The following is a 12,628-nucleotide window of genomic DNA, read 5'->3' as shown; positions in this document are numbered from 1 at the left end:
TATGGAGAAGCGGGAAATATCCTTCACGTGAAGAGCGGCAGGGGTTGTGTGCAGATGTGGGTAAACTCCTGAAACAATGGAAACGATTACAGGTGAAGGATGGTGTAGTGTACCGTCAGTGTTACCATCCCCAGGGCGGTGAGGCCTTTCTTCAGCTGTTGCTCCCGACATCTTTAAAAACTATGGTGATGCAGCAGCTTCATGATGAGCATGGCCATCAGGGAGTGGAGCGTACAACAGAGCTGGTGAGACAAAGGTGTTTCTGGCCAGGTATGTGTGAGGATGTGAAGCGTTGGTGCCAGCAATGTGAGCGCTGTACTGTTGCTAAGGATGTCTTCCCTCGAGTGCAGACTTATATGGGTCATTTGTTGGCTGCAAGGCCTAATCAAATTCTGGCGATCGACTTCACTTTGATCGAGCCGTCACAGAATGGAATGGAGAATGTTCTTGTTCTAACAGATGTGTTTTCCAAATACACCCAGGCCGTGCCTACTCGTGACCAGAGAGCATCTACGGTGGCAAAGGTGTTAGTTAATGAGTGGTTCTACAAGTTTGGCGTGCCCAGTCGCATTCACTCGGACCAGGGGAGGAATTTCGAAAGCAGTCTTATTCAACAGTTGTGTGCATTGTATGGTATTGAACGGAGTCGGACCACCCCAGCTCATCCTACTGGAAATGGTCAATGCGAGAGATTTAATCGCACACTGCACAATTTGCTGCGTACTCTGCCTTCTTGTAAGAAGAAGAACTGGGCAGCATATCTCCCTCAAGTGGTTTTTTCTTATAACACTACCCCGCACCAGTCTACAGGTGAATCCCCCTATTTCTTAATGTTTGGGCAAGACCCACAATTGCCTGTTGATTTTCTCTTGGGTAGAATTGAGACTCCTACTCAGGGCAGCGTCCATGACTGGATTTATGACCATCAAGCAAGACTTCAAGTGGCCTTTGATGGCGCTAGAGGTCGCATGAAGGCTGCAGCAGAACGTAGGAAAGAGCGACATGATCTGAGAGTACAGGATGAGCCTTTGAGCCAAGGTCAGCTGGTGTATTTGCGGGACCTTTGTGTGCGAGGCCGGGCAAAGATCCAAGATCGCTGGAGTTCGGTTCTTTATAAAGTGCTGCGAGCCCCGACTCCTGGTGGGTCAGTGTACACTATTGCTCCTGTTGAAGATTTGGAGAAAGTTAGACATGTGCATCGTACCCTGTTAAGAGTCCAACCGGCTGGTCAGAATTTGGCAGAACCTTTTAACCCTCTCTTTTCAGAGTCTGATCAAACATCAGTGGACTCTGGCGAGGATGATATACTGGATGCATGGCTAGTGGTGTCGTCCGAGCAAGAAGCTCCTCCCCCAGTGACAGTACCAATTGTTGTCCATTCACCATTACGTGACGTCCCATTTTTGCCCCAAACCTCTGAGGGTGTCTTCACGTCATCTAGTAGAATTCCTGGGCCTCCTTTGGTCCATGATGATTTGCCTAGCGATCCCTCAGTGACAGTAGAGGGTACCACTATTACTGTTGGCGCACCGTTACGTCGGACCACCCGAACAACTGCAGGCTACCATTCCAATGCCCACCACTTGCCAGAGGCAATGGGGGTTAGACGGGGTATTGTGAATTCGCACATAGCTGTTACTAACAGTGTTTCCACTCTTTTTAGGCCTTGGAGTTGATATCGTCGGGTCGACGGATTTAAAACTAGGGGGTAGAATGTAACGGGTTGAGAATCCGTAATGTTCAGTTTGGCTCATTGGAAGTAGATAATTTTTAATGTTTTCGTATATTTTAAATGGTAAGATACGCCCACTGGCATTAAACCGTGGCTTGACATTGAGTACACCTGTGCGGCGCAATCATGAAGGTGCGTCAGGTTTTAGTGGCGTGATAAAAAGCCTGTTGAAGTGGGGCACTGTCATTCTTCTCTGTGCTGTGTAGTAACAGGCTGCTCATTTTGATTTGCGTTGCCCTCTGGTGAGTTGTTTTTCGGATTGCCCTTTTCTCAGTCACAGATTATAGTCTAAATATGTTTTTCATCAGGTGTGTGTGTGTGAAGTGGCGAGCGCAGGTAGCATCAAGTTCACTATAGCTTAAGAAATTCCTACGAGGTAAGAAACGTTATGGTGGGTTTCCTCTTTTGGGAGGGGAGAAATTATAATTAATGTATTCGTGTTTTTATTGCAGGTGCGGCCCAAGAGCGCTAGCTGCTGTTTTGTTTCGTTTTGTTATATTTACTTGTGTCACAGTTTTATTGTACTGTTCGCACGACTGACGGCAGGGACATCGCGGTTTTGAACCGCTGTATCCATTGAGCTCTTTAACGAGCCTTGCTCGTTATGAACTGTTGAGATATTAGACAGGCGTGTTCCATGGGCTGTTATATCAAACTAACACGCTGGTAGCTGGGTCAAGTTTAAAGTAGCTTCAACGGTCTTAAAATAGTAGTAAATGTCGTTTTAGTTGTTTGTGTATACTACTTTTGTTTCCTTTTCTTCGTAATTACCCATTTATTTGCCAGTGTATATCCACATTGATTATTTGAACTGTGATATTGAAGCTTAACAGAAGTGGGAGGGTATTTGTTTTCTTTTGGTATTGTTTCCTTTTTTTATTTTTTTTGGTGATCACTTGTCTTAACCTTTGTTCACTGATTTGCTGTGTGGTTTGTCCCTCTCTGTTAAAGTGGGTTTATTATGGTCTCTTATTAATTGTGGGTATCTAATTGGTAATTTGTATGAGATCTATTTTTAGGATGTTTTAAATGAATGATTTTCCTTGTGCGGAATAAATTTTTGTATACTTTTTGGAAAGTCACGTCTCTGTCTTTGATGCAAATCGAACCAGCAAGGGTCCTTTTGTTGTAATTCTTTTTGGTTAAATTCTCTTGTTGTGGTTTTTTTTATTTATTTTTTTTATTTACTTTCCTAGGTGGAGCAGTAACCTAGGTGGCGTAGTCGGGTTTTTTTTTATATTTAGCCAAAGGTTACATGTAAAACAACAAACTTTAAAATACTTTTTTCTTACTGGTGAAAATCAGATGGTCATCTCTGTTTTCTCTCAGGTACATCACAGTGTAAGCTTCACAGTGAACATTACTCTCATCAACATAGTCCATATCAACAACAAAAATATATCTTGACTCCATAAAGTGGTTATTTTGGAAAAAATCCCAGGTATTTTGAGCAGTAGGATTATAAAAAAAAATATGTGCTAATATAAAATTAAATTAAGTAGCCTATATAAAATTGCAAACATCTATCTTTCAGTACTTTTTACTTAAGTACATAAAAAATTGAGTACTTTTGTACTTTCACTTGAGTAACATTGAAAAAGGAGTACTTTTACTGGATTAATATTTTATTATATGTATCTGTACTTTTACTCAAGTACTTGATTTGTGTACTTTGTCCACCCCTGATGAAAATATGACTAACAACACTTAATGTTATAGATCATATATTTAGACTAAGCTTACCTAATCCTTTTCTTATGTCGTTTTGAAAGCCTGCACTAAAATTGGATATATCATGAAATCCTGTTGCTCACCATGAATACATTATTGCTAGCTACTGTAACTTTGATTAGTTCACACTGTAGATCATGGGGTTGTTAATGAACAGTTCTTTCATAAATTAATCGATGATATGTGATAAGCTTTATTTTAACTCTCAATTTTTTTTTTTTTTTGATTTTAGCAAAAACCTTTAGAAAAAAAAATCACAATTATAACTTTTCTTTCTTTGTGTCCAGGCAAGAGGAAACGGAACATGCACCATCAGGAGCATCTTGCTGTTTTAAGAGAGATGCAGGTGGCTGATATTCAATAGCAGGAACTGAACCGGGCACAGAGGGAGCTACATTTGCAGATGGCAATAGATGAGGCCCGGCAAGCAAGGGAGCAGAAAGCGGCCTTAAGGAGGGAGGAAAATGTACAAACGGCTGCATTCAATCAAGCCTTTCTCAACGTCATGGGAATGCTTGTACAGGCGATGAGTAACAGAACAGAACAGTGACAGAACTGACAAGAACAGAACTCTCTGCCCGACTAAAACCTCCCTAGTCCATACTTCACGGAAATAGTTAATTTTTTAACTTGTTTTTCCTGTGAATGTTTTTCTACTACATACGTTTGTGCACAACATTTAAAGTTTGTTTAGTGTAAATTTTTTACTTTTAAATGTTTATATATGTCTTATTTATATATTTTTTGCACTACATACATTTTCATATTTAAAGTTTGCTTGGTGTACATTCTTTACTTTTAAATTTGTCTTTATATATGTCTTTATATTTTCTTTATATACATTTTTTGCACTACATACATTAGTACTTTGTTTAACGTTTAATCTTTTTACATTTTTCTTAAATAAAATTTACTTGTCAAATGTGTACTTTCCTTTTTTTATGGTGCATGTGGATAAGAGCAACAGGTTTAATCAAGCTAAATGTCACAATTTAAACGATTAATAGTACACTTTTACTTAAAACTCACTTTAAACGCTATTGAGTATTTGTATCATATACTGCTCGTGGTTTAAAATAGTGTTTGGGCATAAAATGAACAAAAATGCTATTCTGTATGACAAAATATTTAAAAGAACATGTGATAATTATTTCTCCAAATGTGCACACAATTGGATAAGAGCGCTGATGAATGCTGTATATTGCGTGTAAGTGAACACAAACCTGAGAAAACATGATTGAGTGCATTATGAGTGATAATTCCTATTCAAAATATCAAATGTTACAGATTAATAATTTTGCACTCCTGGAATAAATTAAGAATTTAATGTCACTGCAAAACAGATTTATCATAAACAGTGGTCAAATATCAAAGCAGGAGTCTTACATCTTTATAATGATGCTATTTATTATTAATATATTTATAATAAATGGGTAAATAAATATGCAAGGGAAACTTTTTCAAATACTGCACAAAAGTGTATTTACAACACACTTTACAGAACAGACAGAGTCAACTATTCGGTAGCAAGCTTCCACAGTGCAATGGCTACTCTCTTCTTTAGAGGTACACACACGCGGAAGTTTGTGTCCCGTCTCTCCATCGCAGGACGCAGTTTTGTTGCATAAGTAAATAAACGTTTCTTCCGACATTCTAAAGTTCTCCAACCACTGCGTGTTTGTAAACCCAGGAACAATCACACCCCATCACTCAGAAGCTCTGTTAAATGTCCAAACAGATGGTCTGTGACGGCGACTTTGCAAAATATGATACATCTGAAATACAGAGAGTACACATTTTAATACCTACAATTGTCAGCTAAATCCATTATGCTTTGTGACAATATAGCGATTGAGACCCTAAACAAGATTAGCTTACCCTCGTGCGCCGTCGGGCAAATCGAGTGATGTCGTCATCTTCGCTTCGTTGTAAGAGTTCCCAGACTCGTTTGGTTTTTTTTTGCAGTAATTTGTTTTGCTGCCATCAGCCTCATTTTAAACACATTTCTCCGTCTTGAAGTTAAAAACATCCACATGCCGAGAATCAAGAACACCATTCCCTCGACAGGCTCCATTGTTTCTGTGTTGTGCGTTTGAAATATGGCGCGTTTACGATGATGTCATGACAGTAGAGGCGGCAACTATTAACGATCAGTCCCACCCACTTTGAAGCGGTACTAACTGCAGTGGAAAAGCAACCGAGCTAAAGCGAACCAAACCGTGCCGTACCAAGTCGAGTCGTACCAAGCAGTGGAAAAGCGAAGCGAGCCGAACCGTTCCTCGCCGAGTTGAACCGTACCGAGCCGAACCGAGCCGTACCATGCAGTGGAAAAGCGCCATAAATGTGTCTTGTGATGTACCTCAACTGTATTTTTATACACTTCCAATTTACCTGAACCCGATCTGTTGTAAGGAAATGTTAGCTCTTTTCTTTAAGAAGAATCAAATCTAGAGATTCGAACTGCTTTAATTTAACTGATTCCAAATTTAATTCGTTTATACTTCATCAACGGTTCGTCCACCGAACTTAAAATTCAGTATATCCTTACAATTCTGTTGATATTACTTCATGGACAATAATACAAACAGAATGATAATTTATACGCTATGAGCTATAGCACAGGATCTAGGCAAAGTTTAATCTTAAAATACACCACCCAAGACAATACTTCTTTATAGATGAAACAAGAATTTATCAAGCTACTCTATTACATGGATCTAAACTAATGAACACACACACACACACACATACATACACATACACACAGTTGCAACAGATTTATGAGGTGAGTTATGGAGAAAATCTCTACTAAATTCACAGGCGTTCCGAAAATAAGTAAAAGCAGAGCATTAGTTTATCTTTACAACTAAATAACAACTTTGCACCATTTCAGCAATAGATAGAGGTTTTGTTTGCCTTTACTTGTGATTTTGCTGCTGACCGCGGCGTCATTTCGTCTACTTGGCTCGCGTAACGCTGAATGGGAAATACCGGCTGGGATTCGCTGTTGCGTAGATGACGTCTGGGGGTACCCTTTGCCTTGATTGGTCAGTTGACTGCCCGGCGATTTTGAGAGATCCAACAGCTCTTGCCTTGGCTGCGGACAAAGTTTCTTCTGAGTCCTTTCGTTTGCGCGGCGTTAGCTTTGAAGATTCGGTCACGGAAAATTGAAGTTCTTTATGACTTGCAAGCACTCTGATGGCTAAAAGCCGGTGGTTTGAAGGGCAAGCAAGCAAGCACTGAATTAGTTCAGGCCTTGGGGTTTTATCCAAGTGGATTTGGTCCATCCCACGACGCGATCTTCCAATGGGATGCTGTTGCAGAGCTTAGACGCGCCCTGTACTGTTTCTCTTTGTACATTGATTAAGCATTCGCTCCAAGTTTAAGCAAATAACGTGAGCTTTCGTTCAACACTAAACTTTCCATATCTTAACACACATTTAATAGCACTATCTGCTAAAACCAATAAGACATTGGTTAAAGTTGCACCGATTACATTTGAACACATCAAACAAATATAAGACATAAAACATATTATTTGTGAATATAGTTAAACCTTCAGATTCTTCACTGGTTGTCCTTTTTGAGGTTATTTATTGAAAAGTTCAGTTTGTAGAAAAATTTCACGAGCAGGTCACAAGTCATGGACAGACACGCTGTATGGACCCTTTGTTGTGGTCCATTAATTATTGATGATTCCTGCGGGTTTGGGTCTTGTGATCAGAGTTCATTTAATCACCTCCCTTTTAGGGGATAGTCGCATGGCTGACAGGAAGCTTACACAGGATGTCGACGTCACATGATTAGCTCCTGATTAGTTTTATGATGAGCAGGGGTATTTTGGAACAGAAGTCTTCTGTTGCGGAATCACGTTGTCCCTTCTGTTAAAGTTGACATACAACGGAGCATTGTTCCTCTTTAGCTTAATCATTAACAGTGTTCAGATTGTGCAGATGGGAGGACATATGCTCTTTTAATTCCAGTGGCAGAAGCAGCCGATTCTGCAGTTATTGATGTGACTGTTCACCAAGGTCCTACACTGTGAAAGATGACTATTTTCAGGTCTAGAAGGGCTTCAAATTTAGAAACATCATGCAATGCAATTTTATCTTGTGGATCGTAACCCAGATCTGTATGTATATTTCTGGCTATTCTCACCAATTCACCGTCGGGGCTTTGAGGATTTAAAAAGTGAGCTATGCACATGCTAAAACACATATTGTCTATGAAATTTTTGGGGCTGAACAAATGCAATCTATTTTTCTGTATGACCTGATTATGGGCTAGGTCGGCAAACTTCCTATGTACACCACCTTGTTTGTTTCGCGCTACAGACACACATAACTCTAAAGCAGTATCAAAACCCACATCCGTATTGCTTTGAACTGCCTGTTCGATTTGGTCAACAAATACATTAACATTGTGATTGTTATCAGGTGTTAGAACTGCATTAATATATGTGGGGAGACTTGCACCTTGCAGAGATATGTTCAGAAAACCACCTTCACCCGCCATCAATCTGGAAAACGCTACAATCTCATTCAAAATATCCTGCAAAAAGATATTATAGGCTGCATAATCATCTGTGGCTATTTCGTGAAAATTTAAAGTTCTGTGAATTTCTAAACCATTAAATCTGGCTCTGGGGACAATCGTAAAATCACCCACACTACCTCCTTCTATCACTAGTCTAGCTATATGATTCTGGCTGAGACCCATATCTAGAGCTGAGGGATCATAACCTAAAGGGGTTCATTATTAGATGGCCCTGCACCGACCTGTTCATCGCTGTTTATAGCTGCACCCAACCATTCGTGTTGTTCGTCTATAAGTTTGTGTAATCTATCCACCATGTTAAGCGAATCAGGCTGTAACATCTGAAAATGATTGTTAATCATTTCACGTAACTGTTCGCTATTGTTTTGAAAATCGTGTCTGGGAAAATCATGTCTTAATGATCTCTGATCATCTTTTGAAGTGTGGGGATGTAAATCATCGTGACATCTTTTACTGCTCATTTTGAATTATTATTGTTTTTATTTTAAAAATCAGAAATACACCTTTTTCAAGCTTAAGACAAACGTGTACACTCCTGAAAACAGCAACACCATTCACAATGCGACATAACCAGATATAACAAAACAGATATGCACAGTATAAATTCAAAACCACCATTTCTCCATAAGTAAAACAACGCCAAATGGCTGGCAATAACATACAATAATGCATGTAATAAATCAATGTCTATAACAAACAATATTAATAAATGTAAGAAATAACCAATGATAATAAAGATTCGTTGTCAGTAACAAACAATAGTAATAAATTAAGAAATAACCAATGATAATAATGAATCGATGTCAATAACACAAAACAAAAACAATCAACAATTCAATACATATCACGGACAACCTCTCATCATACGATTGAACAAATCTGTTAACATTCTTTGAATAAGATTTAAACGTTCAGTAATCAGCGATAAGGCATTAACCGTAAGACGTTGCTCGATTTGTACCTCATGGATTTCCGCCAGTACGGCACTCATGCTCTGCTGAAACTGTCGGAATTCACCATACAGTTGTTCGTGGCAACTGCTCCAAAACTCAGCCGCGTGACGTAAGGATTCTTTGTGTTGTTGTTGACACGCTATGATATTTCTTAAAATCGATACCACATCACTTTGTGCACTAGCAATGATGTCTTCTGCTTTCCGATAAATAACGTTTGTCCGCTCAAGTCAAAAAGTGTCTCAAAGTTCCGATTAACATGGGGCAGCATAGCATAATCGAGCCTCCTGTTTAAATCACGATCACGGAACAATTCCTGAGGAATTTCATGAGGTAATTCCTCCTCTTCCTCGCTTTCCGAAGCACTGAAGGACACTTGATCCCACGCATGTATCATTGAATCAGTCCACGCTGTTAGGCCGCCTTCGTCATACCCTTGTTCTGTAAAATAATGATAACAGTTTATTAATTTATTGAATAAAAGCCAAAACATAAAACATAATAAGATTTTCATTATTCTCTGAAGTCCTTGGTGGTCGCAACATCATCCATTTCCTGCTCTGGTAACCTCAAACGAGTTACACCCTGACCCTCTGAGTGTCGGGGCCTGGACGTACCTGTGGTGTGAACACTCGCTCAGTCTGGGAGCTTGTGAGACTGTTCCTCTGAAGACGGAACGTGGGTGGGGGTGGGATTTGTGACGTTGTTTAGTTTGTGATGTGATTCCAAGCTAACCACAACCTCTTGTAACGTGCCCTCTGTAGGTAATATCACCACGTGACTGTCAGAAACAATGTGCTCACCTGTCAAAAATAAATAAATAAATAAAACATTTATTTTTGGTAAACATTTTATGTGAAACTGACACTTTTAACTTGCTGAGAAAAAGAATGTCTGCATATGTGACCTACCGTTATTAACAGTGCCATCATCATCACATGCAAATAGCTCCGCCTGGTCATCTGGGTAAAATGATAAAGTTATTGTCGCTATTATTAGACATTGAATAGTTTAAAGGAGGAAATACTTACATATCTCTTCAAGGATCTGTTCCAAACCATCACTGAAATCCTGATTCTCAAAACCAGCTAGAGATTATAACCAAGAGACATTAAACATATATTCACATTAAAATATATTTAAATAACTCAGATGAAAAACACTTACCCTGGTAATTGTCAGCCATTGTTTCATCTATTGTTGAGATCTCAGCGTAGCACTACTTGAAGATAGATTTTACAGGTAATGAGCGTAACAAAACTTTTGGTTTTTAACGGGACTTGGTGTGTGGGGCGGCACTTGAGAACACCACGTAAAATCCGACAACCATCCGTAGGGGGTACCCTAATACCATAAATCTTTAATACTCATAAATGTATAACGTTGATTTATGCACATGCAACAACAGATGAAACATCTTTTAGATTTTTTTCTTTTACAACTTAACTGGGGGTGATATTACTAGCGTGATCTACGCCAGAGACTGTCTGGTCTTTGTTACATACCCTGGCGCGTAGACACGACCTTTCATCTCAGCGGGGTAGATATTTGCATTTGAAGTTCTTCTGTCTTACATCGGAAATAAAAGATCTCAATTCTCTTGTTTGTATTAGGTATGTCTCATAAATGCATGTGTGTGTGTTTGTGACCTAGTTTGTTTATTTGTATATTTGTGTACTTATGTGCATTTGCAGTGTATGTTTGTGTTGAGGCTTGAAAAATCAAGGTGTGAATAAAAATAATAAATGTAACTAAAATAAACTAAATTAACTAAATAAAATTATGCAAAATTTCCTATACCATAGTCTGACTTGTTAAAAAACAATCATAGGTCTCATCCTTTTGACCTGTCATTGAGCTTTTGGCTAAACTTTGGCAAAGTGCACCTCACAGCTCTAGATCATAAAATAGTTTAAATTGTCACCCTTTGACCAGTGAGCACGATCTGTTTTTGATCACTGAACTTTAGTTGACACACAACACCAACATTTACAATGTCAGAACCCTCAAAACTCAGTTTACAATTGAGTTGCAAACCCAGAAAACTTTTAGATGTTTTACAACTTTTCAATATACCATACACTGATATGTTCGCATCAGTAATCACACAATGCAAACACCCAGTCCTGTTCTCGTTTTGCTGCACTACTTGAGACGAAATATTTACGCTTCGTACCATGTTGTAAAAGTTTAGACATTGTACATCTATTTCAACTGATAACAAACGTTACAGAAGGAAATCAAAGACATTCCAAAACACTTCGTTTCTGTTAGATATTTGCGCAAGCATATGTGTGTGTGTGTGTTTTAACCGATATAGCATGTTAGAAGTTAAGACTGACAAAAATAAAAGACATATTAAAGGAATTAGACTGATAAATTAAGTGTGAATAACTAAACTAAACTAAAAAAAAAAAAAAAAAAAAAAAAAAAAAAAATTTTTCGTGTGGCTTGGAGGTGATTGTTTAGAAGAAAACTTGTATAGGTGATCGTAATTTTAAAGTAAAAAACGGCAGTCTAATGTTAAAAACAGGTAGAATGTTTTCACCAATTAAGAAATGATGACGATTTACTAAAAACATTACTTTAATTTTTTAACATAAATTTCAATCTATTTTGTGCTGGTCACTCCTCCAGCGTTAAGGGTAGGGTTGTAGGTGTGGCTTAACTGAAGTGCTCCTGAGCTCATTCTGAGTTTGTCAGCGGCGTGTGAGGTTGATCTGACGGAAAACAACGTAAGCTTTGCTGGGAATCTTTTTTTCTTTTAACTTTTTCTATCGGTGTGACAAAATGCTAACTTTCCTGATTTGTAACACAGAAAAACTACTGTTTGCTTAACGTTCGCTTCTTTTTTGTTTTAGATCACGGTAAGATACAAATACTGCAAACCTCTGTATTTTTCTTTTCTTTTCTAACTGGTAACAAACTCTAAATAGTTTTTAAAATGTAATGTTACAAGATTTTTGACTCTCACGTAGTGTTTAACAAACGTATCTGATACTTTTTTGTTTTAGATAGATAACCACTAGCCTAGTTTTCTTTTTATTTAATTTGTAACAAACTCTAAATAGTTTTTTAATTGGAATGTTACAAGCTTTGACTCTCACGTACTGTTTAACGAATGTATCTGATACTTTTTGTTTGTTTGTTTGTTTTAGATAGATAGATAGATAGATAGATAGATAGATAATCAGTAACCTAGTTTTCTTATTTAATTTGTAACAAACTCTAACTAGTTTTTAAATTTGAATTTTTATGACCCTCATCAATCAAAGTTTTTGCGACAAAGCATACTATACTCTCTCTAATGAAGTTTAACTTATTAAGTATAACTTTATATATATATATATATATATATATATATATATATATATATATATATATATATATATATAATGAATGAATATGCTAAATATATTTGACTTAACAGATTAAAACGAAAGGAAATGACAGTGTATACGCTGCTGAGTTTGGTTCATTTTTGTGTGGCTCTACAACTCAAATTCACAGAAAGAAAACCGAGATGACAGAAAGCGCATCCTAAAATAAAAGTCAACACATTGCAGTTTTGAATGATCTGTATGACCAAAAATTACGGAGTATTTTCCACTGTTTGATCTTGAAGGTGCCTCATGCACACACAATGCAGCATTGC

General features: G+C 37.9%; 1 protein-coding gene and 1 long non-coding RNA gene across 4 annotated transcripts in view; both read right to left on the bottom strand.

The window, feature by feature from the left end:
* The window catches only part of LOC109050128 (zinc finger protein-like 1), a 339,847-nt gene that overhangs the window by 241,344 nt on the left and 85,875 nt on the right, over nucleotides 1-12,628 (bottom strand). The gene's annotated exons all lie outside the window — the stretch shown is intronic.
* Nucleotides 6,188-12,267, bottom strand: LOC122145278. Of its 2 annotated transcripts, XR_006160225.1 has the most exons (4): nucleotides 10,005-12,267; nucleotides 9,885-9,935; nucleotides 9,591-9,776; nucleotides 6,188-9,414 (listed from the first exon to the last, which is right to left on the bottom strand). It is a non-coding gene; the product is annotated as an uncharacterized LOC122145278 (long non-coding RNA). The 2 variants fall into 2 exon arrangements; XR_006160226.1 differs by having other exon boundaries at nucleotides 9,885-12,262.

Source organism: Cyprinus carpio, chromosome A6 (genome assembly GCF_018340385.1).
Source record: "Cyprinus carpio isolate SPL01 chromosome A6, ASM1834038v1, whole genome shotgun sequence".
Taxonomy (NCBI): Eukaryota; Metazoa; Chordata; class Actinopteri; order Cypriniformes; family Cyprinidae; genus Cyprinus; species Cyprinus carpio.
Note: the sequence above shows the minus strand (reverse complement) of the source record. Positions and strands in the feature narration are given on the sequence as shown.